We start from the raw sequence: 25,098 nt of genomic DNA on the forward strand, positions 1-25,098 counted from the left end.
AGTAAAAAATCTTTGAAAAAAAACTATAAATGCTTTATGTCTATTAATTCAGCTAATCCTCACTATAAGCCTAGGAGTATTATTTTTATTCCCATATTAAAGATACTGAAACTGAAGCACAGAGAGGTCAAATAACTTACTCATGGTCTCATAGCTAATAAGCAGTGGAGCTAGGGCTCAAATCCAAAATTTTTGCATTGGACCTCTCTGTATTCGGCAAATATTACTGAGCAAAGTGCTGGGCACCATGACAGGAATGGGCTAGAACGTCTTCAAAAGATAAAAGTATAGAGATTAATGTCTATTAAAATGTAGGAGTCATTATGCAGAATATATACCCCACCCTGTTTGATCCTCTCAAAGTGGAGTAAGCTAGGTATTTTTGTGCCCGTTTCATAGATAAGGAAACTAAGGCTGAGAAAATCTGCATAACTGCTTGAATATCACATAAGCAATATGACATACCTGGAATTCAACCCCAAGTCAGTATGACTGGAACACCAACCCTCTTCTCACCAGAGAAAGCTGAGACTGCTTCCTTTCCATCACAAGTCAATTGACTTATCTACTGGGTCAATGATCCACATGTTAGTGTGCAAAAGAATCACCTGGAAAACTTATTAAAATCCTGCATTCCTGGGTTTTACCATTAGAGATTTGGGCATGGCTAGGGCCCTTTAGTCTGCAATCTTAAACAAGCATCCCAGGTACGTCTGGTCTAGGTGATTCTGGTCTGGTGGTTCCAGAACTTTAGCACTAACCAGAGTCACCTGAATGCGTTGATAGAGGGAAAACTGTTGGCTCCACTCCTAGATTTACTGATTCGGAAGATCTGGGGCAGGCTGAGAATCTTAATTTTTAGCAAGTTCCTAGTGATGTAGGGACTAGTTTTTGAGACCCACCAAATGTCCTAAGGCAAGATTCTGAGAGGGACTTCACTGGTTATTTAATTCAATTCTCCTGGAATCCACCACTTTTGAAGCAATTTCCAAAATCTATGTGCCTCCATCCTGCCAGTACTCCAACCACACCCCCCGCCCCCAACCTTGAGAATTGCAGAAAATAGCGGGTTTGAAGACCTGGAGAAAATTTATCTTGGGGTAAAATCCTTTAGCAGATTTAGATGGAGAATCTCCTACCTTTCAAAATAATGTGACCTTTGCACAAAACTCCAAAATATTAGATGTTTCTAGGTAGGACTGATCCTAGATTAGAAATAGTAAAAGCAGTACTTTTTTTTTTTTACTCTCTCCTGTTTAAGATTTAAAAGGCAGGGAGATTCTGTTCAACTATGTGTGTGTGTGTGTGATTGTTTTCAATAAAATATAATTTGCATTTAAAGTTGTTTAGCTTTTAGCTTTTAGGAACCTAGGAAGATAAAGTATCAGACATATCCCACTTAATAGGGAAAGATATTTGGGGTGCCTGGGTGGCTCAATCGGTTAAATGCCTTTGGCTCAGGTCATGGTCCCAGGATCCTGGGATTGAGCCCTGCATTGGGCTTCCCGCTCAGTGGGGAGCCTGTTTCTCCCTCTGCCCCTCCCTCACTCATGAGCAAGCGTGCGCTCTCTCTCTCTCAAATAAATAAAATCTTTTTAAAAAATAGCAAAGGATGTTTTAAGTCAAAATTAAAAATAGGATTAAAATTTTTAATTTTATACTGTTCCTCTGGGAAAATCACCTTGTCTTAGGTTACGTAATAGCGCCTAAGACGAGAAGATAACTGCGTGTGTGTGTGTGTGTTTTAAGTTTGTTTCATGGTCCAAACTTAGCCAAGTGCACAAAGAAAGCAAAAAGCATAAAGGATGAAGATCTTGTGGTTCAGGGCCCATTCACTTGATGAATTTTTGATATATGTTAGGTAATCTCTTCAGCATATGTGATCTATGAAGATATTTTCCATAAAGGCATTTGGTGAATGAGTTCCTGATGAAACGTACTTCTAGACTCTAGTATCTTCAGAAATAATTCAGTACTTCCATATTTTTGAATTAAAAAAAAGATTTATCTTCTAGGCATCCATGAGGAGAGACGTCAACATTTCATCTTGAAAAATCTTTACTAAGATGGATGTGTCCACAGTGCCTCCTCTCCTGGCCCTCCAGATCCTCATTCCAACACTAAGGACTCCCATCCCCTAGAAGCCTGCTTCACTGTAGTCATAACACTCACACATCTGACTTACCTTTTCTAAGTCTTTATGTGCTTCATTGACTGAAAATCAACTCAACTTCATTTATTTCCCCTTTCTCTTTTTACTACTTTCAGCTTAAATACAAACAGAGAACTCTTCTTTCCTACAGCTATCCACAGGAAGTGAATGTTTTAAAATTACCAAATCAAGTGTCTTGGTGTGTAGGGAATTACGTTTTTGTAGACTCTTGACGATTAAGCCTTCTGAGAATGCCAATGGGTGGTGCAGATTTTTTTCTTTTCCCTATGAAAATAGACCCAATTTCAGAAAAAATCTGAGATCTATGGCAGAGAGATATACCCCACTAAGTGCAAGGCTGAACTAATTTGACTCTTAACACTCAGAGGAAGTGATTGAGGGCAGAGCTGCCAAACACATGAGCTCTGGGACCAGACTTTGTGAGTTCAAATTCTGGTTCTCACACTTACTCATCATATAAACTTGTACAGGTTACTTCATTTCTCTGCATCTCCTCTGTATAATGGGATCCTAGTAGTCCCTACTCCAAAGGGTTATTCTGAGAATTATATGTAAAAGACAGTTGGAACAACACTTTGAACATAATAAATGCTTAGTAAGTATTAGCGGTGCTTGTGTGGCTATGATCATTACTGAAAATTCATAAGGCGTTAACACAGAAATGAGAAGCATCTGATTCTAAAGGAATACATTTTAAGGAAAAATAGGGTAGTTATTAGTTTACTTGATTCCAAATTAAAATGAGAAAGCTCCTTTCTGAAGAAGGCTTCTACTTATTGCTAAGAAAGATAGAAGTCATAAAATATATAACAAACACAATATAGCTCAAAAACATCCCTTTAAAAAAGCCCTAGATTTTAGTGATGAACAGAAGCCATCATATTACTACCTTGAGACATTTGCTGAGAGGGAAGCACAATTATATAATCAAGCATAATGAATGCATATTCATTTATTTACATTGCAACTTATTCCAGAAAGGAATAGAGGTTGCTATAATGAGTGAGTCATAAGAGAAACATAACGATAAGGAAATCTTCTAATGTAGTAGGTTAGCTCTCCCTGCATGCCGAATACATCGTGAGAAAATGTTGCAAAGAAATATAAACAAATACAAATAGAAAATGCTCCTTCTACATTTTTACTCCTCGAACCACATTTCCTTTCTTGAAGGATCAAAGTTTTATTTGAATCTTTCCCATCCCTCATTCTCCAAATTCAATCCATAGCCATGACCTATTAGTTTCACCTTTGCAGTATTTTTTGGATTCCAGTCTTTTCTTTATTTCTACAGCCAATAGCTTAGTTCATATTACCTCTTTAATATGAGTAGTTTCCTATTCATTGCTTTGCCCCAGTCTCTCCCCTCTCTATCCTCCTTCCCTTCTCTTCTACCACTATAATTCGTCCAATACAATGCTACTGAACTCATTTTCCTAAAGGACATCTCTGGTCTTGTCCCCTGCCTGCTAAAAATTACCTTCTGTGGCTCCTCATCGCTTTCTATTTTTGATACGTTATATTTGTACCTCTCCTATGTCAATTAATAGCTTCTACCTTATATTACAATAAACTTCATATACGTTTGAGCTTCTCTACTAGAAAGTAAGCTCCTTGCATTATTCCCCCCCCCCCCCCCGGCATCTAGCATATTGTCTTAAGGTATCAATATTGAAAAAATAAATAAATAAAGCCCTAGAAGAAAATATTATCTTGTGATATGCATTTCTAACTACAGCAACTCTATCTTTATGATGATACAGTTTAATCAGGACAAGATGGATATAAATCATCAAATTAAAATGTAACTAATTCAAGACCTTAATTACAGATTTGCAAGATGGTCACATAATTTCTCTAAATGGAGAACACATTTTCCATCTTGTTGCCTGCTATGTAAATTATGCCAACTAAAATATTACTCAAATGTTAAGGAAAGCCGGTAGAATTTTTAAAAAATAAAGTAATTGTAAATAAAAACATTGAAAAAGGTAGCATGACAGCAGAGATTCTAATGAAAATAATAAACTGAAATGCCTTTACATGTAAAGAAGCAAGCTATTTTGTAAGTTGGGTGCTTTTGAGAAGATTTATGAATACATGACCACTGAAAGAGAATAATTCATTTGTGCAGTTATGACTCTGCAGACAAACAGCATTCTTGGCAATGTGCATTTAAATGTTGTGTGACCCCAGAGTACAATTATATGAAGATGAATTTTTAGCTTGTGTGCAATTTGCATTGTAGCATGTTCAGTCTCAGAAGAAAACTCATCCAGGGATTTCAGCAGATGTTAAAAAAGAGCTTAGAAAAATAAGCAGTCATTCTAACAACAACTCAGGTAAGGTAAAGATAACCATTCTCAGTATCTGTAATCATTACAAGGATTAAGGTTTGTGTCTTTCCATACAATGGTAATATCCATAGCTACTTCTAGGGATTACAATTGTTGCTGTATAAATATCCAAAATATTTCTCTTCATGGCATCCTAAAAGTTTATTGAATTGAATTTGAATGAAAACAGGATCTTTATTATACATTCAGATTTTTGCATATAAGGTATTTTAAAAGCAAACCACCACCCCCCCCACCCCTACCCCCACCACCACCACTTTGAGTGTGGGCTAAATTTTAATGATTTGCTTACAAAAACCAAGAGTACAAAGAGGGGAAAAATAGTAACTTTATGGGGGAGAAACTCAGCAAATGCCACCTTAACCAAGTGATGAAGGTTAACACCTCCAGTGATGTGTGGATGTTAGGTTCATCCTGATATCCTGAAAGAACTTCACCTCTGTTGGATTCTTTCCAAAAACCCATAACCTAGTTTAATCATAAGAGAAACATCAGACAAACCCAAACTGAAGGACACTCTACAAAATACCTGGCCAATACTCCTCCAAACTGTCCAGGTTATGAAAGCCAAGGACAGACTGAGAAATTGTGATAACCAGGGGAGGCTAAGGACACCTAACAACTAAGTGCAATGTGGTAACCTGGACTGGATCCTGAATCTGAAAGAGGACGCTAACGAAAAAATGGGAAAGCCAAATAAAGTCTGGAGTTTAGTTCATTGTCATGTGCCAACACTGGTTTCTTAGATGCAACAAATGTACCATGATCATGGACGATGTTAGCCATAGTGGGAACGGGGTGAAGAGTGTGGGAACTCTGCGTAGTATCGCTGCAAATTTTTTGTAAATTTAAAATGTTTGCAGAATGAAAACTTCATTTTAAAAAAATCTTAGTTTCTCTGCGTCTGACCACAGCAGACATATAGCCACTGTATGCGACTGCCATCCAGGTTAACCTGTACTATCGTTCCAGGAGCGCTTGGTTAACAATGCTGTTCAGTGAAATGGACAAGAAAATGTATGGAAGAAAGCAATTTAAAGACAGGGCATGGGAAAGCTTGAAGAAAATCAAAAGCTTTGGAAACAATATATAATTTTAAATTTTTTTAAAGAACGCATTGTACTGTTTACAGACAGCCAAGGTAGTAGAAATTCACTGCCATTGTATTGTGATTCCATTCAAGTACAAGTAATCTCTATGTTTATGCTTTTCTCAGGAAAGCTTCTGTCCTGTTATCTCTGCATAGTGTTCTAAGCTACCATTACCCTCTGGGGAGAGGGTAATGTTTGTTGGATTGTGTGTAACAAGGTTGCAGCCCATATGCACCCTCTGGGAGAATATCTAAGCATTCCAAGATCCTCTTTCTTTCTTTTTCTTTTTTTAAAGTAGAATTTGGCTGCTGACTTCTTTTAAATGTGAACAAAGGGAGATGCCATTTTAAAAATTGATACAATCCTAAAACTGACCACCAGCAAACCAGGTCATAGCATTTTCTACCCCATCTTGGTTTCTTCAGTGGCAGATTGTTCTTGTTGAATATTCATGATGACCATGATGAGCTGTTCTTAAATATTTACAAGAATATAATTGTATTAGTGCTTTGGGGAGGCTAGTTCATATTCTCACTGTAAAATTTCTTCTCAATAAATGTTAATAATCCAATAAGCAAGTTTTACTCATGATTACCAGTTTACCTTTAACCACCACTCTTAATAGATTTTAATCCTTGTTGTATCGTACATTTGCAAACACTAATATATCACTGGTTAACCTCTATTTTCCTTCCACGGGGAAAATTTTAAGAATTACTGCATTTTCTGCATTTGTATCTAGATGAATGCCTTTGTATCAGATCCATTATTGAAAGATTCATTCATCACTGTGCTGGGATGATTACAGATATCTCCTGAAATTTGTTCTCATAGAGTTTGCCATTAGGTAGAATGTGGCATATCCAGCCTTATTTTCCTGTGGATTCCAGTAACAAACATTACATGATTTTCAGTGTAGAGGTAGAATGAAGGAACAAAGTCTCTTTGGAATAGGAAGAGCAGTGACAAGGAGAAAAAAGTACAGAACATCAGATGGTCAGGATTCCATGGAGACTGACCCCCACCCCCACCCCCACCCCCGTGAGGAGATGGTACAGAAAGACTGGCTGTTTGTTTTCCCAAGGCTTTCTTCCAGTCTGATGCTTCCCGAGTCCTCGAGCATAATGGGACCTTGGTGGGAGGGAGAGACCACTTCTGAAGGACAGGACTGAGGGGGAAAATGGCTGGTCATCCTTCATTTTCTTCCCTCCCTCAACTGTCACTCGGATGTCAGAGCTAGGCTCACTTAAAGGCTGACCTAGGAGACTTGCACTCCCAGGCAGAGCTGGCTCTGCTCTTTGGGATGGGCTCTAGAACACCTGCTGCGCTTAGTACAGGAAATGGCAATATTTACATTGTTGCAGCATATAAAGAAAAAACTCTAGGTATTTTACGGTTCAGCTACTGAGATGCCAAAAAGATAGGGATCCAACAAGATAGGGATGATTTTCCTTACATTAAAAGACATTTCTGTCACTTAAAAAACAGCTTTCTGTGTAGATAATTTTCCTTACATTTAGAACATTTCTGCTTCTAAGAGAGCAGTTTTGCTTCACTGTGAAGCTAGTATGCCTTGATCTTCATGGGTTCCATATTTTTCCAGAGACTAGTCTTCTTTAGGATGATTTTATAGGTAACTTTGCATATATTTGTGCTGATTTTTTTCTGCCCTGGCTATGCGTTTGCTAAGGAAGCTACTAAGAATGGGGACAATTTCTTATTTACAGATATTTGTATCTCCAGAGTTAAGTGCTTGACATATAAAATATGTTTCATTCCTGTTAATCAAAATATGCAGAAAATCATTTTCTTATCCCTTTCTTTCTAATGATGTGTGTCACTGTAGTATGCACCAGAATTCAGGGTTCACGATCTTTGGATGATTCTGTGATGTCAAGGGTCCTGCATCATTAATAGGTTCTGCGGAGCTGTGAACGGACTTACCAAATTTCTTTCCTATTGACCTGACATGGGTTCTCACAAATGACCTGATTCTACAGCAAATATCTATTACCTTTTGGTGTCTGTTATCCACTGACCTATTTTTCTGGGGGCCACTTCTTTTCTAACTTCTCAAGTTGTTGAGGTGTTTAGTTGCCTCTATTTCTGACCTCATTTGTGGAGAAGTAGAACAAGTTAGAACACCTATAGAGGCTTTTAGTGAGTTGAAAGGAGTAGACTGGCAGATAAAAAATAATAACTCTGATGAAGGGATTCAACAAAGGATAGGACACAAGGCAGCCAAAACTGTGAGTCAACTGTCAGCTCATCTACCTCCCGAGGAAGACATTTTGTAGACACAAAGAAGCCATTTGGAACCTTAAGATCAGCTTAGTTGCAAACTTCTCTGTTAACTCAATTCTAGTACATTCACTGAAACCCTTCCCTAGTTCCAACATATCCTTTTAATAATCTCAGCTTTGAGGTTCATGCTTCCTTAGTGTGGGGCACATCCCTCCCCATTTCTGCCTCCTCCTCCTAAATCCTCATTTCCCATTCAGCACTGTCTCCACCCAGGTTCCCTTCGCTTGCCCCCTTTCCCTCACCCCCAACACCTTTTACTGTTTTTTGTTTTGCCTGTGTTTGCAACCGACATTATCTTGCAGAAAAATCTACTTGGTCTTATATGAACACTGCTCCCTTTTTTAACTCCTGTTGACTCACTGGGCTGGGCGAAGGGGATCAGCACACTCTGCTCCCCATTTCCTTTCCTATTGTTCCTTCAACGTGTGCCTCCAAATTTCCATTAATGACCCCACCGGGCTCAGTATTTCAAAGACTCAAAAGCAACTTCTTTCCTGTATTAGTCTATGGATTATACTTCTATATGTCATAGTCTTTATCACGGCCACCACAAACACTCAGAAACTCTTTTCTGTGCCCCAGCTATTTTTATGACATTCCAACGAGTTGCCTTGTTGCCACTCCTTCTCCCACTTTTAACCATTGTCCACTCCACATACTGCTTATTTAATCTAAAAAGTCAATTCTGGGGGCACCTGGGTGGCTCAGTCGGTTAAGCATCTGCCTTCAGCTCAGGTCATGATCCCAGGGTCCTGGGATGGAGCCCCGCATCGGGCTCCCTGCTCAGTGGGGAGTCTGCTTCTCCCTCTGCCTGCCACTCCCCCTGCTTGTGCACGCTCTGTCTGTCAAATAAATGAATAAAATATTTTAAAAATAAATAAATAAAAATAGAAAGTTACTTCTGATGTAGTCAAAGAAGGAGGGGGGAGAAGGAAGAGGAGAAGGAGGAGGAGGAAGAAGAAGAGGAGGAGAAACAATCAAGGATTTCTTTGCTTATTGGAGTGAGCTCCAACTCCTCAGTCTGGCATCCATGGCTCCTGATAATATGGTCTCAACATTTAACTGCAGTCTTATCTTTCAGTGTTCTCCCCTTTAACCAATACAGACTATTTTTCCCATCTTGTGGGATTTTCTGGTTTTAATAACGGGAGTAATAGTGTCAATTCATAGCTCTACATTGTAGGCATCGCATTAAGCACTTTCCATTTCATCAACCCAACAACAGTGTAAGGGTAAGGACTTCTAACCCATTTTAACAGATGAAAACATTGTTAAAGGGAGTTACAGAAATTTCCTAAATCACATAGCTAGAAGGTGGCAGATACAGATTTGAACCCTATCTGTCTCACAACCCATGCTCTTTCCTTTGTTTGAAATGTACTATTCTTGACTTATGACAATTCTCTCATTCTCCAAAAACCATCTCAAATGCATCATACTTCACGAACCCATTTTTTATCCTTCTACCAAATGGGCCCACCCTTCCTCTGCACCCTCACCATTCTTGGATTGAACCTCTCTTGTGCCACAAAAGATTTTGCCGTATCATAAAGTTGTATAGATACTTGGCTTAGCTTTTTCAAAAGTCAAATTGATGATAAGATATGGTTGCTGTCCTACTGGACCTTAGATAGCCTGTGTTACTCATTGCCTTTTGTATTCCTTGTGAACATAGTAGGCATTTATTACAGGGCTATTACACTGAGTCAGTATGTATGTATATATGTGTATATGTATCCATCTCTACACCAGACTATTTTTGTGGAGGAATGTGACAGAATGCTTTCCTAGACCATTTTTCTCGAACACTGTGGCCACAATGGCATTCTGGGGCCTCATTTTTACAGTTGTCATTTGTGTGAAAAAGAGCATGCTCTATGCTCAAGAAATATTTTGTTCAAGTAAAATAGTAAACTGTATATCTCTCTAGGTATAATGAAAGGATACTTGTCATCAGCTTTTTTTTTTTTTTTTTTTTAAGTCCTACTCCTTCTGGAATCTGATGTGAAGACAGCTTGTTTTTCACTAGACAGCACTGGGGACAAGCCAGGAGTGAGGAATGAGAGGCAAAAGTGACAATAAGTGGCAGAATCAGGATTTAAATCTAGACGCATTTGATGCAAACGCCACAGTTCTTAATCAATATGCTATACTCTCACAGAACAATTGCCTAGCCATTATGTTGCCTGCAAGTACAGTCTTGTTTTTTTGACAATACATTCTGGCCACTGGGATTAGAATTTGTATTTTCCCAAAACAATTTAGCTGCCCATGGGTAATTTAGGATGAGGGCTCTTCGTTCTTGTGTTGTTTTTGATGTAGAGGAAATGTCCTACTACTTGTCCAAGAAGAATCCCTTTTAGCTGTGCTTTAGAGTCTACCCCAATGGTTGATCTTATTATTTGTCATTTTTTCCTATTACATTTCAGAAGGCAACTTCAAGTTTAGGAGTCACACTCTCGTATCTTCTATCCATATAAACTGAGATTAGGTGTAATTTAGAGAACAAAGAATAATATTTAACTGCCCAGCATTTTCCAAAACAGAGATGGACCCAGTTTGCAATCCAGTATAGGGCATATGGGAGGGAAAAGTCAAATTTATATGCACATATGATAAGAAATCTATTAAAATGGATCTTGCAGTAGGTCTTCATTGCTTTCAAAATAGCATGTGAGTTTCTTCCAAAGGTGCATCCCGTACTTCATAAAATGGTCCTTCTTTACCATTCTAGCCTTTTTCTCACCATTTATTGAACTTCTTACAGGTCTTCCCAAAACACATGCTTTTCCTCACCTCTGGAAGTCTGCTCATGCTGAGATTTGCTTCCTTTCCCACTGCTACCTAACCCCAATTGATCCTCTAGGACTAAACTTGGGCTGCACTTCCTTCTGGGTTCCCTAACTTCCCCAAAAATGCCATCATGAGGAGGCTTACTCCACTTTTTCCCACTGGTAGCACATGTCCCCCTGATTTGCAATTGCCTTTTAGCTCACCTCTCTTCCCTTCACCCTGTAAACCTCCCTGAGGACATGACCATGTCTTGTTCACTGTTGCAGTCCCAGGACCTTGGGTGATTTATGGAACATAGTGGGTGCTTGTTACATTTTTACCAGATGGATGAATAAGTGGATGAAAGAATGAACTCCTTTCTAAGATGAGACAATCTGCTCTGTATCTTTTAAGTCTAGATATTATTCCCCATGACCTTACTACTCCCTGAAGGATTTGAATGACTGAATTATAATAATTAATAGCATCCAGATTATTAAAATATTTGGGAAACTGCCAGATTTTTTTAATCATATGCATACTTTGCATCTGGATATTTTATTTGCACAGGGATTATTCTTCTGGGAAAGAATATAGGCATTCCCAGTGAATAAACCATCAAAAGAGATGGATCAGCCTAAGTTAACCTGAGAAACTAAATATAACTGAGTGGAAAGAAATAATGCTTACTGTTATTAAGAGGGAAAGCACACACCGTGTTTTCTTCTGTAATCAATTGCAAATTTACATTTCATAACTCTGGTTGTTGTTTAATCAAAGATGATTATCTTCCTTGATTAGGAGTATCTTTTTTAAGGAAAAGGAATTGCTAATTAGTTTGCTAGCACTCTGTTGAAGGTGTTTGCAATTAAATTGAGGAGGTAAAGAAAGCTGCAAATGATTCCAATGATGAAATTAGTCACCAAATATTGAAGGAGTTCCTTTTTCAAAGTGTTGGAAGTTTTAAACTTCTTAAAAAAAAAAAAAAAACAGGGGCGCCTGGATGACTCAATCTGTGAGGTGTCCGACTCTTGATTTAGGCTCAGGTCATGATCTCAAGGTCTTGAGATTGAGCCCAGCCTCCAGCTCTGTGCTCAGCAGGGAGCCCGCTTGAGATTCTTTCCCTCTGCGCACCCTCCCCCCCCACCCCCCCACCCCCCCACCCCCGTCCCGGCAGCCCCCATCATGCACACTCAGGCATTTGTGCGCGCTCTCTCTCAAATAAATAAATATATAAACAAACAAACAAACAAATAAATCTTTAAAGATAAAAAAGCCCTACTACCCAAAGCTATTCTTACCAAAAAAAAAAATCTGCGGATTCTTGGTTGAGGCTAAAGAGACTGAGTATTCAACATTTTTATTATACCTGTACCTAAGAAGGAAAGCAAATTGCTAGTGTGTATTTAGATACAATTAGATAAAATCATATCTAACCATTTTGAAATTGTTTATTCTCTTCATTAGTATGGCACTGACTAGGCGTAACAGCGACCTCTGATTAGGTCACTTAAGACTGAGTCCATGAGTCCCCCCAAAGCTGTAGGTTTCACACATCACATGACTTTTATTTCTGTTCCTCTTCTCACCTGGAGGCAAGGACAAGGGAGCAATCTAAAAGGATGCATTGGTTTCTTCTTGGAAAATCAAATTGCCTAAAATTAATTATTTCCATCTTAACCATTGTTAGGTGTACAGTTCAGTCGCATTCACCATATTCATGTTGTTGTGCGACAGATCTCCAGAACTTTTTCTTCTCGCCAAACTGAAACTCGGTACCCAGGGAACAACAGCTCCTCACTTCCACCCTTCCCTCCCCCAGTCCTGGCAACCACCATTCTATTTTCTGGGGTTTCCCCTCAATTTGAAAAAAATTGTAATAAAATACACATAAGAAAAAATTTACCACCTTAACCATTTTTAAGCGTGCAGTTCAGTGGTATTAAATGCATTCATAAGGCTGCACTGCCAGAACCACCATCCATCTCCAGTACACTTTTCATCTTGGAGAACTGAAACTCTACCTATTGAACAGTAACTCCCCATTCTCCCCTCCCCTCAGCCCATGGCAACCATCATTCTACTTTCTGTTTCTATGATTTTGACTCTTTAAGTACATCCTATAAGTGGATTCACACAATATTTGTCTTTTTGTGACTGGCTTACTTCACTTAATATAATGTCCTCAATGGCTACATGCAAAAGAATGAAACTGGGCCATGTTCTTACACTATACACAAAAATAAACTCAAAATGGAATAATAATAAAAATAAATGTGAGACCTGAAACCATAAAACTCCTGAAAGAAAACATAGGCAATAATCTCTTGGACATTGGCCTTAGCAACATATATATGGATATGTCTCCTCAGGCAAGGGAAACAAAAGCAAAAATAAGCTGTTGGGGCTACATCAAAACAGAAAGCTTTTGCACGGTGAAGGAAACCATCGACAAAACAAAAAAGGCAACCTACTGAATGGGAGAAGATATTTGCAAATGAAATACTTGATAAGGGGTTAATACCCAGAATATATAAAGAACTCATACAACTCATCTCAAAAAAAAACAAAAACAAAAACAAAAAACCCCAAAACAATCCAATTAAAATATGCACAAAGGACCTGAGTAGGAATCTTTCCAAAGAAGACATACAGATGGCCAATAAGCACATGAAAGATGCTCAACATCACTAATCATCAAGGAAATGCAAATCAAAACCACAATGAGATATCACCTCACACCTCTCAGAATGGCTAAAATCAAAAACACAAGAAATAACACATATGGATGAGGATGTAGAGAAAAGGAACCCTCTTGCACTGTTGGTGGGAATGCAAGTTGGTGCAAACAGTGTGTAAATAATACCATATGATCCAGGGGCAATTGGATAGCTCAGTTGGTTGAATGTCTGACTCTTGATTTGGCTTAGATTATGATCTTAGGGTCGTGAGATCAGGCCCCACTTCTGGCTCTGTGCTGGGCAGGGAGTCTGCTGAAGATTCTCTCTCTCCCTCTCCCTCTGCCCCTTGCCCCCCACTGCATTCTCTCTCTCTCTCTTTCTCTCTCTCAAATAAATCAAATAAATAAATAAATACTTTTTAGAAAAGAAAAAAAGAAATACCATACGATCCAGTAATTCTATTACTGAGTATTTACCCAAAGAAAATAAAAACACTAATACAAAAAGATACATGCACCTTTACATTTATAGCAGCATTATTTACAATAGCCAAGATATGGAAGCAACCCAAGTGTCCATACATAGATGAATGGATAAAGTAGATGTGATATGTATAAATAATGGAATATTACTCTGCCATAAAAGAGAATAAAATCTTGTCATTTGTCACAACATGGCTGGACCTAGAAGGCATTATGCTAAGTGAAATGTCAGACAAAGAAAGACAAATACCATATAATTTCACTTATATGTGTAATAAAAAAAAAGAAACGAATAAACAAAGAAACAGACTCTTAAACACAGAGAACAAACTGATGGTTCCAGGAGGAGGGGCGGAATGGGCAAAATAGATGGGGATTAAGAGATAAAAACTTCCAATTACAAAATAAATAAGTCACAGAGATGACAAATACAGCCTAGGGAATATGGTCAATAGTATCGTAATAACATTGTATGGTGACAGATGGTAACTACACTTATTAAAGTGAGCACTGAGTAATGCCTAGAATTGTCAAATCAGTAGATTATACACCTGAAACTAATATAAAGAGCTCATACAACTCATCTCCAAAAAAACAAACAATCCAATTAAAATATGGGCAGAGGATCTGAGTAGATATCATATATATATATATTCATATATATAATAGACTATTATTATATTACACAATATATAATATGTATTATACAAATATAAAATGTCAAGATTCATTCATGTTGTAGCATATTGCATAATTTCTTTACTTTGCAAGGCTAAATACTATTCTTTGTATTTATATACTACATTTTGTTTCCCTATTCATACATTGATGGACACTTGAGTTGCTTCTACCTCTTGGCTGCTGTGAATAAGACTGCAATGAACATGGGTGTATAAATCTCCCTTTGAGATTCAGTTTTCAATTCTTTTGGAAATATACCCAGAAGTAGAATGCTGGATCATTTGATAGTTCTATTTTTAATTTTTTGAGGACTGTTTTCCATAATGTCTATGCCGTTTTACATTCCCACAAACAGTGCATATGAGTTCCAATTTCTCCACGTCCTCACCAACATTTGTTTTCTTGTTTTGATAGTAGCCATCCTAGTGAGTGTGAGGTAGTATCTCATTGTAGTTTTGATTTGCATTTCCCTCATATGTGTGATGTTGAGCAGCTTTTCTTCTGCTTATTGGCCATTTGTATATCTTCTTCAGAGAAATGTCTATTCCAATCATTGGCCCATTTTTAAATTGGGTTGTTTTCTTGTTGTGTCTCTATTCTGGATATTAGTCCCTTTTCAGATATACAGTTTGCAAATATTTTCTCCCATTCTGTGGGCTGCTTTTTTATTCTGTTTAGAGTGTCTTTTGATGCAAATATTTAATTTTTTTGAGGTCCAATTTATATATTTTTTTCTTTTGTTGCCTGTGTCTTTGGTGTCATATCCAAGAAACCCTTTAAAGTCTAGTCTGAATGCTTATGAATTAATCTTATTACCCTGCAATTAAAAAAAATCCACATTAGTGCTTTTGTCTTGGCTTAGCTGAAAAACTAAGCAATGTACTGATCTATAGATTCAACACAATCCATGTCAAAATCCCTGCTGGGCTTCAAAAGACACCATTAAGACAATGAAAAGACAAGCAATAGACTTGGACAATATGTTTGCAAAACTCATATCTGATAAAGGACTTGTATCTAGGATATACAAAGAATGTGTATGACTCAATAATAAGAAGACAAACAACCTATCAAAAATTGGCCAAGAGCAACTTGAATAGACATTTTACCACAGAAGATATATGAATAGTTAATAAGCACATGAAAAGATGTTTAACATCATTTGTCATTAGGGAAAAGCAAATGAAAATCACATCGAGATACTATTTTACATCAACTGTAAAGGCTATAATAAAAAAGACAAGGGAGAGAGAGAGAGATGAATATACATTTTTAATAAATAAATAAATAGCTATACATATATAATATAAAAAAGACAACAATGTTGGAAAGACAGGAATCTTCCTACACTGCTGATAGGAATATAAAATGGTACAGCCACTTTACAAAGTAGTGTGGCAATATATTAAAAAGTTAAACATAAGTTTACTATATGGCCTCACAATTCCATTCTTAGGCTACCCAAGAGAAAGGAAACCATATATCCACACGCAGACTGGTACATGATTGTTCTTAGTAGCATTTTTCAAAAGAGCCAAAAATTGGAAAAAAATTTAAATGTTCATGGATTGGTGAATGGACATGTAAAATGTGGTATATTGACACAATGGAATACTATGCAGCAATAAAAGGAACAAGCTACAGACATATGCTTCCATATGGAACAACCTCAAAAATGTTATTCTGACCAAAAAAAAAAAAAAAAAACCAGTCGCAATAGACTACATATTGTATTATTCCATTTATATGAAATATTCAGAAGGGACAAAGCTATAGAGACAGAAAGTAGATTAGCGGTTGCCTGGAGCAGGAGTGAGGAGGAACAGGATCAACAGTAGATTTGCATATGAGATCTTATTGGGGTGATGAAAGTATTCTAAAAATGACTCATGGTAATGGTTGTATGACTTTAATGGAATGGAATATTTGAAAAGGTTGAATTTTATAAATCACAAAGACATGGCTAAATAATGTTAAAAATATATTTAGATTAAAAAAACCCTGGCTTTTTTGTTTGTTTGTTTTTTTGCAGAAATTGACCAACTGACCCCCAAATTTATATGGAAATGCAAAGACCCAGAATAGCCAAGATAATCATGACAACGAAGAACTAAGAGAATTTACACATCCCAACTTTAGTAATTTAGAGAGAGAAAGAGAGAGCGTGTAAGTGGGGGGAGGGGTAGAGAAAGAAGGAGAGAGAGAACCTCAAGCAGACTCCTCACTGAGTATGGAGCCCCACATGGGGCTCGATCCTATGACCCCAAGATCATGACCTAAGCCTAAACCAAGAGTCCACCACCTAACTGACTGAGCCACTCAGGCACCCCATACACATCCCAACTTTAAAACTTACTACAAAGCTACAGTAATCAAGACAGTGTGAAGCTTGCATAAAGACAGAGATAAAGATCATAAGAAATAAGAGCCCATAAGTAAGCCCTTACATTTATGGTCAATTGAGTTTTGACCAATGTGCCAAAAAATAGGAAAAGAATGGCCTTTTCAACAAATTGTGCTGGGACAGTTGGGTATGCACAAGCAAAAAAATGAATAAATTTGGATCTCTTCCTCACACCATACACAAAAATCAGCTCAAAATAGATGAAAAATCTTAATGTAAGAGATAAAACTATAAACATTTTAGAAGAGGGGTGCCTGGGTGGCTCAGTAGGTTAAGCATCTGACTCCTGATTTTGGCTCAGGTCCTGATCTCAGGGTCCTAGAATCAAGCTCCACCCCCCTCCTGCTCAGTGGGGAGTGTGCTTGTCTCCCTCTCCCTCTGCCCCTCCCCTGCTCGCACTCTCTCTTTAAAATAAATAAATAAATCTTTAAAAAATTTTAGAAAATACACAGGAGAAAAAACTTTGTGAGCTTGAATTAGGAAAGTAATAAAGGAAATTGATAAATTGGATCTAATCAAAACAAAAAACTTTAAAACACACTATCAAGAAAGTGAAAAGATAATCTATGGAATTGGATAAACTATTTGCAAATCATATACCCAATAAAGAATATATATCTAGAATATATAAAGTAATCTGACAACTCAGTAATAAAAAAACAACCAAATTTAAAAATGAGCAAAGGATTTGAATGGGCACTTTTCTAATGAAAATATACAAATGACTACTAAGCATATGAAAAGATGATCAATATCATTATTCATTGAGGAAATGCAAATCAAAACCACAATGAGACACTTCACATTCAGCAGAAATACTATAGTCAATAAGACAGACAATGACCAGTGTTGGCGAGGACTAGAGAAGTTATGCCCGATACATCATGGTGGGAATATAAAATGGCACAGGCACTTTGGGAAACAATTTGGCAGTTTCTCAAAATGTTAAACATAGAACCACCATACAGCCCAGCAATTCCATTCTTAGTTATCTACCAAGGAGAAATGAAAATAAATGTCCCCACAAAGACTTGTGTGCAAGTGTTCATAGCAGCATTATTCACAATAGTCAAAAGATGGAAATAACACATATGTCCATCACTGGTGAATGAATTAAAAAATGGAATTATACAATACAATTCACCAATAAAAAGGAACAAAGTACTGATACATGCTTCAACATGAATGATCTTTACAGCATGAATGAATCTCAAAAACCTCTTGTTCAGTAAAAGAAGCCAGACACAAAGGAACATTTATATGGATTCCATTTATATGGAATATCCCAGAAGGCAAATCAGTAGAGACAGAAAGTATGTTAGCGATTGCCCACAGCTGGGGGTAGGAATGGGAAATGACTTAATTGGGCAGGAGACAGGGACGCCTGGGTGGCTCAGTCGTTAAACGTCTGCCTTTGGCTCAGGTCATAATCACAGGGTCCTGGGATGGAGCCCCGCATTGGGCTCCCTGCTCGGCAGGGAGCCTGCTTCTCCCTCTCCCACTCCCCTTGCTTGTGTTCCCTCTCTTGCTGTGTCTCTCTCTGTCAAATAAATAAATAAAATCTTGGGGAAAAAATGGGCATGAGATTCTTGTTTGTAGTGATGGAAACATTCTAGATTCCAATTGTGGTGGTGATGGTTGCACAACTTTATAAATATACTAAAAGTCATTTAACATACACTTAAAATGGATGGATTTTATAGGATGTGAAGTATATCTCAAAAAAGCTGCTACGAAAAATACTCATTTTAAAAAGCTGTTAGAAATGGAAAGGACCTAGAGATCACCTGGTCTAATCTTCACATTTTGTAGACGACCTAAATGACGTCAAGATAGGTTCAGTGATCCACCGAAGGTCATAAAGGCAGCTATTATCCTCATTTAATCTAGAACCCAGGCATTTGGGTTAGCATACTCATCAAGTTTCTTTCTTGGGTATGCATTTCTTGACTACCCAAACTAGGAAGAGTCACCTTTTAAGATGCTCTCAAAGCACTGAGTATATTTCCTTTATGGCCTCAAATACAGATTATCATTGTCCTTTGATGGGACAGACAACTCCTTGAGAGGCCAACTCTCTTCCACTTTTGCTCACCATTTCATCCCTTGTGCCAGGCACAGCGTGCAGAAGTGATAGGGGCGCTCAATAAATACTTGTTGAGTTAATGAATGAATGAATAAACAGGTGGACCTGAAGCCCAAACATTCCCAATAATCATTGTGAAGTAATGCCTCACAAGGAATCTGCCCTTGGCAAAGACTGGGTGACACACTTCACAGAGGTCTCCAGAGATGTGTGTTACCCACCTGTAACAAGGTGAAACCGAATATTTTATTGGATTTCAAAATAAGAATTACAGCTTCTTTCGAATGGAAAGAGGGGCCATTACAGAGGAAAAGACCAACGGGGTTTTGGGCAACTGTAAGGAAAGAAGAGAATTTCGGGTGAAGCTTTCGTTTAAGACAACACAAGCCTGTAAAAAGCTATAGATCAGGGACAGCTAATGTAAGAACTTGACAGGTTTTGCAACTGTTCAGCTGGTTACTTTTGTTATCTTTCCGAACATTTGCTGGGGTGGGGGTGGGGGAACATGAATGCGGGGGAGGGGAGAATCTGCAGTTGGGCAAAAGTCACATACTTTTAAATGCTATTCAGTTGTCCTGACAATTTTAAGTATCATGAAGATGACCTGAAAACTAGCTGAACACAGAACTTCTATTGCAAATAGAAGATTGTGGTTGATTTCTGCTCCTAACAAAACAATATGTTGGTCCCTCCACTGACCATGCCATGTGTCAGTAGTCATAGTTTCTATTCCCAAGGAGCATCCCCAAGAAGCTAGGGGAGGATGGATAAGTAAACTGTCAATTATGGCCCAGAGTGACAAGTGCTGAATCTATCCAGATCCTCAGGGTACAAGCAACACATGCTAATCTGCTATCTCAGGCAAAAAAACAAAAAACAAAAAAAAACCAAAAAACTTAGGGAAGGATATGAGACAGCTCATAAAACTTAAGGAAAAAATGAAAAACCAGGCCCTCAAAACAACAGAAACTTGAATAGCACCAAGAATCTAGAGGATAGGAAAAGATTGAGAGCCTGTTCACGGTTGGAATAAATCAGCGCCATCATTTCCCAATAGTGTGTCTTTCACTCTTGAGCCGTGCAAATTTCACAAGAGTCTGATTGGTCCAGGTGGATCACATGCCCATCCTGTGGCTGGGGAATGCCCTGCAGCTTCACTAACAGTCCCACCAAGACTGCATGCAGCAGGGAGGGACAATTCCCCAGAAGAAAAATGCATTTTTGCTTCCAGAATAAGGGCAGACCCAAACTACAGCCCCATGAGAGCGTTAGAGGATCCACCGGGCCAGGATTTTGAGAGCATAGCCCTAACCAACTTAACGACGGAGAGTCTCAGTTAAGTTTCCAGAGACTTCCTGGGAGAGATTGCTGTAAAATCCTTTCCATCGCATCTGGACAAAAGCAGAATTAGACCTATCAGCTTCTCAAAGTTTTTTGTTTCCTTAAATAAATTCTAAATCTTCGGGTCGTCAGAAGGAACAGGAATTCTTCAATAAATCAGTATTTGATGGTAACAGTAGAAGCTGGGCTGGTGTTTCTGATGTGCTTATTGTGCTCCCAACACTGAATTACATTATTACATTGAAACCTGTAAAGAATCAGTAAGGCTGCACTACATTCCTACAGGGGAGAAACTCCAGTGTCTGGAGTTCAAACTCAGGCTGGTCTGACTCCAAAGCCCATGTTTATAACAAATATGCACTAAACTCCCAAGATCTTTTCTCTAAAAAAGAAAAGAAAAGAAAAAAATCAATTATAAGTTCTTTTGTTAGTTTGGGTGTTGTTCAAAGTTCAAGTTGGTTTAAGTCGGCTTATTTCTATTTTAATGGTAATATTGTTAAGGCTATAAAAGAAATCTAAAGGAGTCCATATTTCTATACTTTACTGACAAATATGCCATAGAGGACTGTAAAATACTTCTCTTAAATTCAGAAACAATGATTCTTAATACTGAACACTTGCAATGGCAATTGTACAGCCAAGGGGAAGTCTGTCTTCTCCTAGAATCTGCGTTGTTCAACTCTTTTCAATGACTGCTATTACAAATTCCTATGAGTACATTTAAGTTTGCTTCACATTTTTCTGGCCTGGCTTGCCCTAACCTACTTTTTAAAATTCTAACCGGTGGGGCGCCTGGGTGGCTCAGTTGGTTGAGCGACTGCCTTTGGCTCAGGTCATGATCCCAGGGTCCTGGGATCGAGCCCTGCATCAGGCTCCCTGCTCGGCGGGGAGCCTGCTTCTCCCTCTGACCCTCTCCCCTCTCATGCTGTTTCTCGTTCTCTCTCTCTCTCTCTCTCTCTCAAATCAAGCAATAAAATCTTAAAATTCTAACCGGGGCGCCTGGGTGGCTCAGTTGGTTAAGCAACTGCCTTCGGCTCAGGTCATGATCCTGGAGTCCCGGGATCAAGTCCCGCGTCAGGCTCCCTGCTCAGCAGGGTGTCCGCTTCTCCCTCTGACCCTCCCCCCTCTCATGTGCTCTCTCTCTCTCTCTCTCTCTCATTCTCGCTCTCTCAAATAAATAAATACATAAATCTTTAAAAAAAAATAAAATAAAATTCTAACCAATCATTAAACAATTTTTATGCTGAACTTAAATATTCAGTAAAGAATTAAATATTCTGTTTGGTTTGAATGTGTATGGTTCATTAAACCCCATGGTTTTCATTACAGTAATATTTAGAGGACTAATTATCTTTTAGTAATCAGAGTATGAAGCAATTTAAATGTCATTCCCGGCACAGGTTAGAAGCAAATTTACTTATTAAATTATGAATGTTTTACTTTATACTGGCCACTGAATAATTTAAAAATGAACATGACACTTAATTGCAGAGATGAAAAAATAGATACAATGACAATAGCCTTGTATCAGCTCAGAACAGCCTGGGCTGAGTTGGTTTTCTTAATAATCGGAAAGGTCTGTATTTTGGAGTTGCCAATTCAAACGTGATTTTCAAGTAATTTAGTTTCAAGTAATTTACTAAGAATTTTCAAAAAGTTAGACTCTGTTTTGAAGCTTAAGGAACAGTTTAAAATAGACATTAGCAACTTTTATTTGAAAAAAGGATTTGTCTAGGGGCGCCTGGGTGACTCAGTCAGTTTAGCGGCTGCCTTTGGCTCAGGTCCTGATCTCAGGGTCCTGGGATCGAGCCCCGCATTGTGCTCCCTGCTCAGTGGGGAGTCTGCTTCTCCCTCTGCCCCTCCCCCACTCGTGTGCAAGTGCGTGCTCTCTCAAATAAATAAAATCTTAAAAAAAAAAAGGATTCGTTTTGTTAGTTGGACAGTGATAACACAGTGTTAGGTTGAACTCTCTGTTGCTATTTTTGTAAGTAAAACAATGATCGGAAATTGGCAATTCCATAGTGTGATCTAATGAATATACCACAGCAGATGATAGGTCTTTAAAAATAGAAACTAATTTTAAAAAATCATAAATAGAATTGAAAACATTACACGAGATTTGCAAAAAATAAAGAAAAATCCATAATCTCACCACCTAAATATAAATTCTATAATCATTCCTGTACGTTCCTTTCCATTATTTTCTCTGATGCATTTGTCTATATGTTTGTAGTCAGCATACATTAATGTTTGCATATATAGAATTAAAAACCTTACATCAACTGTATTTTTAAATCTGTGATACTATCTTTATATGTGTATAATTTTCAATAATTGTGTAGTCCACTACTTGAATGTACCGTAGTTTACTTACTCATTCTCATATTGCTCAACACTAAGGTCTCTTCCAGTTTTTTGATATTACAAATATCAAAAATGGTATGATGAGCATCTTCTGAATTGCTAAGGAAAAGCTGCCTTATATTTATACAATCCATTAAAAAAATCGATGTCTCTGTATTTTTCCACTGTTTGGGTATTTTTAATCAAGTAAATTGTGATGAATACTCGTGGTACATCAGGAAATAAAAAGGAGTTCCATAAGTTTTTCTTTGTAATTTACCATTACCACTCAAAACTGACATTTTATAGTCATTAATCCTAAAGACGACATAATAATAATTTTCAGAGCTCACATTCTACTATCAAACTTTCCGCTGAGCTTGTAATTAAAATGTCAGAACTCATTCCTGTCCTTGAAAACAATGTTTTGCTTCTGATGATTCAAAACTTTGTTTCGTAGATCTTAATTCTCACATCTTCTATTTGAGTTGCAAAATGAGTCCTCCAGGTAAGGAACAAAATAGTAGTTTAGAATTTAAAATTCATTCTTCTTAGGTTGACACAGAAAACAGGGTTGTCTTTTTGCCCCCCCCCATTTAAAAATAAAAATTTGAATTGTTGCACAACCTGGAGTTTAAACTTTCATATTGAACTATTTGATAAGTTACAGTTCCTAAATTTTCAAGTGGTATTTTTGTGTAAAGAGAACGTGCTCAATTTGTTCTTAACTTAGACTCACACAACATCTTGGCCTGGGCCAGGTTTTATACTGTCATATTTGATAGTAGAAAAGACTGCTGACACACAGTTGTAAATCTGAGATATTCACCAGTGTCACCTATTATCCACCTTTGACTCTTATTTCTTCTGCAGTCACCAAATTACCTGGAGCTCTAGTGCTCAGGATTCATTTGGAGGATTGTTCACCATTACTCCACCCCCAAAGGGCTAGCACAAGTATTAGGAAGTGGCTGGTTTACAGGTCTCTTTGTTTTGATTATTTAATCCAGAATAATGGTAGTAGAAATACATGTCATCTCTCACTCATCCCCGTTAATCATCCTCGGTGCTAATACTCAATAGTTGGCAATATCTACGTAATTAACAAGGATGCAATATCCAGACTTAGAATGAATCATTTTTATTGAGAATGCTCCGATCTACTTTCTGCCTCCCACCAAACATTCTATGAGGAGAAATCATTCAATTTGACAAATATCTGAGTGCCTTCTCTATGTAGGGTAAGATGTGTATCAAGGAAAGCTGTGTCTCTGGATTTTTTTTTTTTTCACTTTTTTCCTAGCCTAATAAAGGGCTAAATTCTTCCAAAACACATCCTGTGGCTGAAAATGTTTTTGTTCGCAGTTATGCAACCTTATGAAAAAGCATGGTCTTCTCCAAATTGGACATACTATAAATTGAAGACATTAGTCATAGCTGGTGCGTTTTTCTTCCATTTAAAACACAACTTTAATACTTTTTTTCAGGTCAGATTTTAAGTGGTATATTGAAATATTGGAGAAGAAATACCATATATATATAAAAAAAGATAATATTTTAAAAAGCAATCTACATCAGAAGGAGGAGAAATAGCCGTGTCATTTTCTCACATTTCAAGCCCCAGGCATATATGTATAATTTAACAAAACGCAATATGACACAGCACTCATTCATGCGCTCAGCATGTAATTACTGAGCACTTGTCATGGGTATCACACAGGAATCATCTTTGTGGGAGATACAAACTATAGAAATGATCCCTGAAAGTATAGTCTTTCTTTGTGGGAGATACAAAGGCAACTAAGGGCCTATCCTTGCCCTCAAGCAGCTTACAGCATCTTTGGGAAGATAAGACAGCATGGGAAAGCTTTGGAGCAGTGTGGAGTACTGACCCCACAACACAGACAACAGTGCTTGGTGCTTTGGGAATGCATGCAGAATGTCTTGGGAAGGCTGCCGAGAAGCAGTGAGGCTTGGGTTGAATCTTCCAGGATGAGTAGGATTTAGCTAGATGAGGACTGCCAGGGAAGGTCCTCTAGACTGAGGAGAAGATTTAAGAAAAGGCAGGATTGTGTAACAATGTTCAGGGGGCGATGAGTAATAGCCTGGCGGAACTGGAGGGCTGTGTCACGGAAAATTAGACTGGAACAGATTTGGAGGTGGGGAAGCACAGGGAGGGCTACTGAGTCTTACTGCTACCCCCTTTCTGTGCCAGGCCCTACATGTATCTTACTGGGTCCTTCTGACCAGTCTATTACTTCCCAGCTTTATAGAGGAGAAAACAGGCTCAGACAGATGATGTGATTTTTTTTTCATGGTCATAAGACTAGTCGGTGACAGCACCAGGAGTCCAACCCGAGTCTGTGAGCTCTTTCCCCTATGC

General features: G+C 38.0%; 1 long non-coding RNA gene and 1 pseudogene across 1 annotated transcript in view; one reads left to right on the forward strand and one right to left on the reverse strand.

Moving 5' to 3' along the window:
- Positions 1-3,968, forward strand: part of LOC144381882 (uncharacterized) — a 28,492-nt gene extending 24,524 nt beyond the window's left edge. The window contains exon 3 of the long non-coding RNA XR_013447978.1: positions 2,016-3,968. This is a non-coding gene — a long non-coding RNA (uncharacterized LOC144381882). The remainder of the gene's footprint in view (positions 1-2,015) is intronic.
- Positions 3,969-24,393: 20,425 nt separating this feature from the next.
- Positions 24,394-24,491, reverse strand: LOC118533312 (small nucleolar RNA U3; annotated as a pseudogene).
- Positions 24,492-25,098: the final 607 nt, after the last annotated feature.

The sequence above is a fragment of the Halichoerus grypus genome, chromosome 5 (assembly GCF_964656455.1).
Source record: "Halichoerus grypus chromosome 5, mHalGry1.hap1.1, whole genome shotgun sequence".
Classification (NCBI taxonomy): domain Eukaryota; kingdom Metazoa; phylum Chordata; class Mammalia; order Carnivora; family Phocidae; genus Halichoerus; species Halichoerus grypus.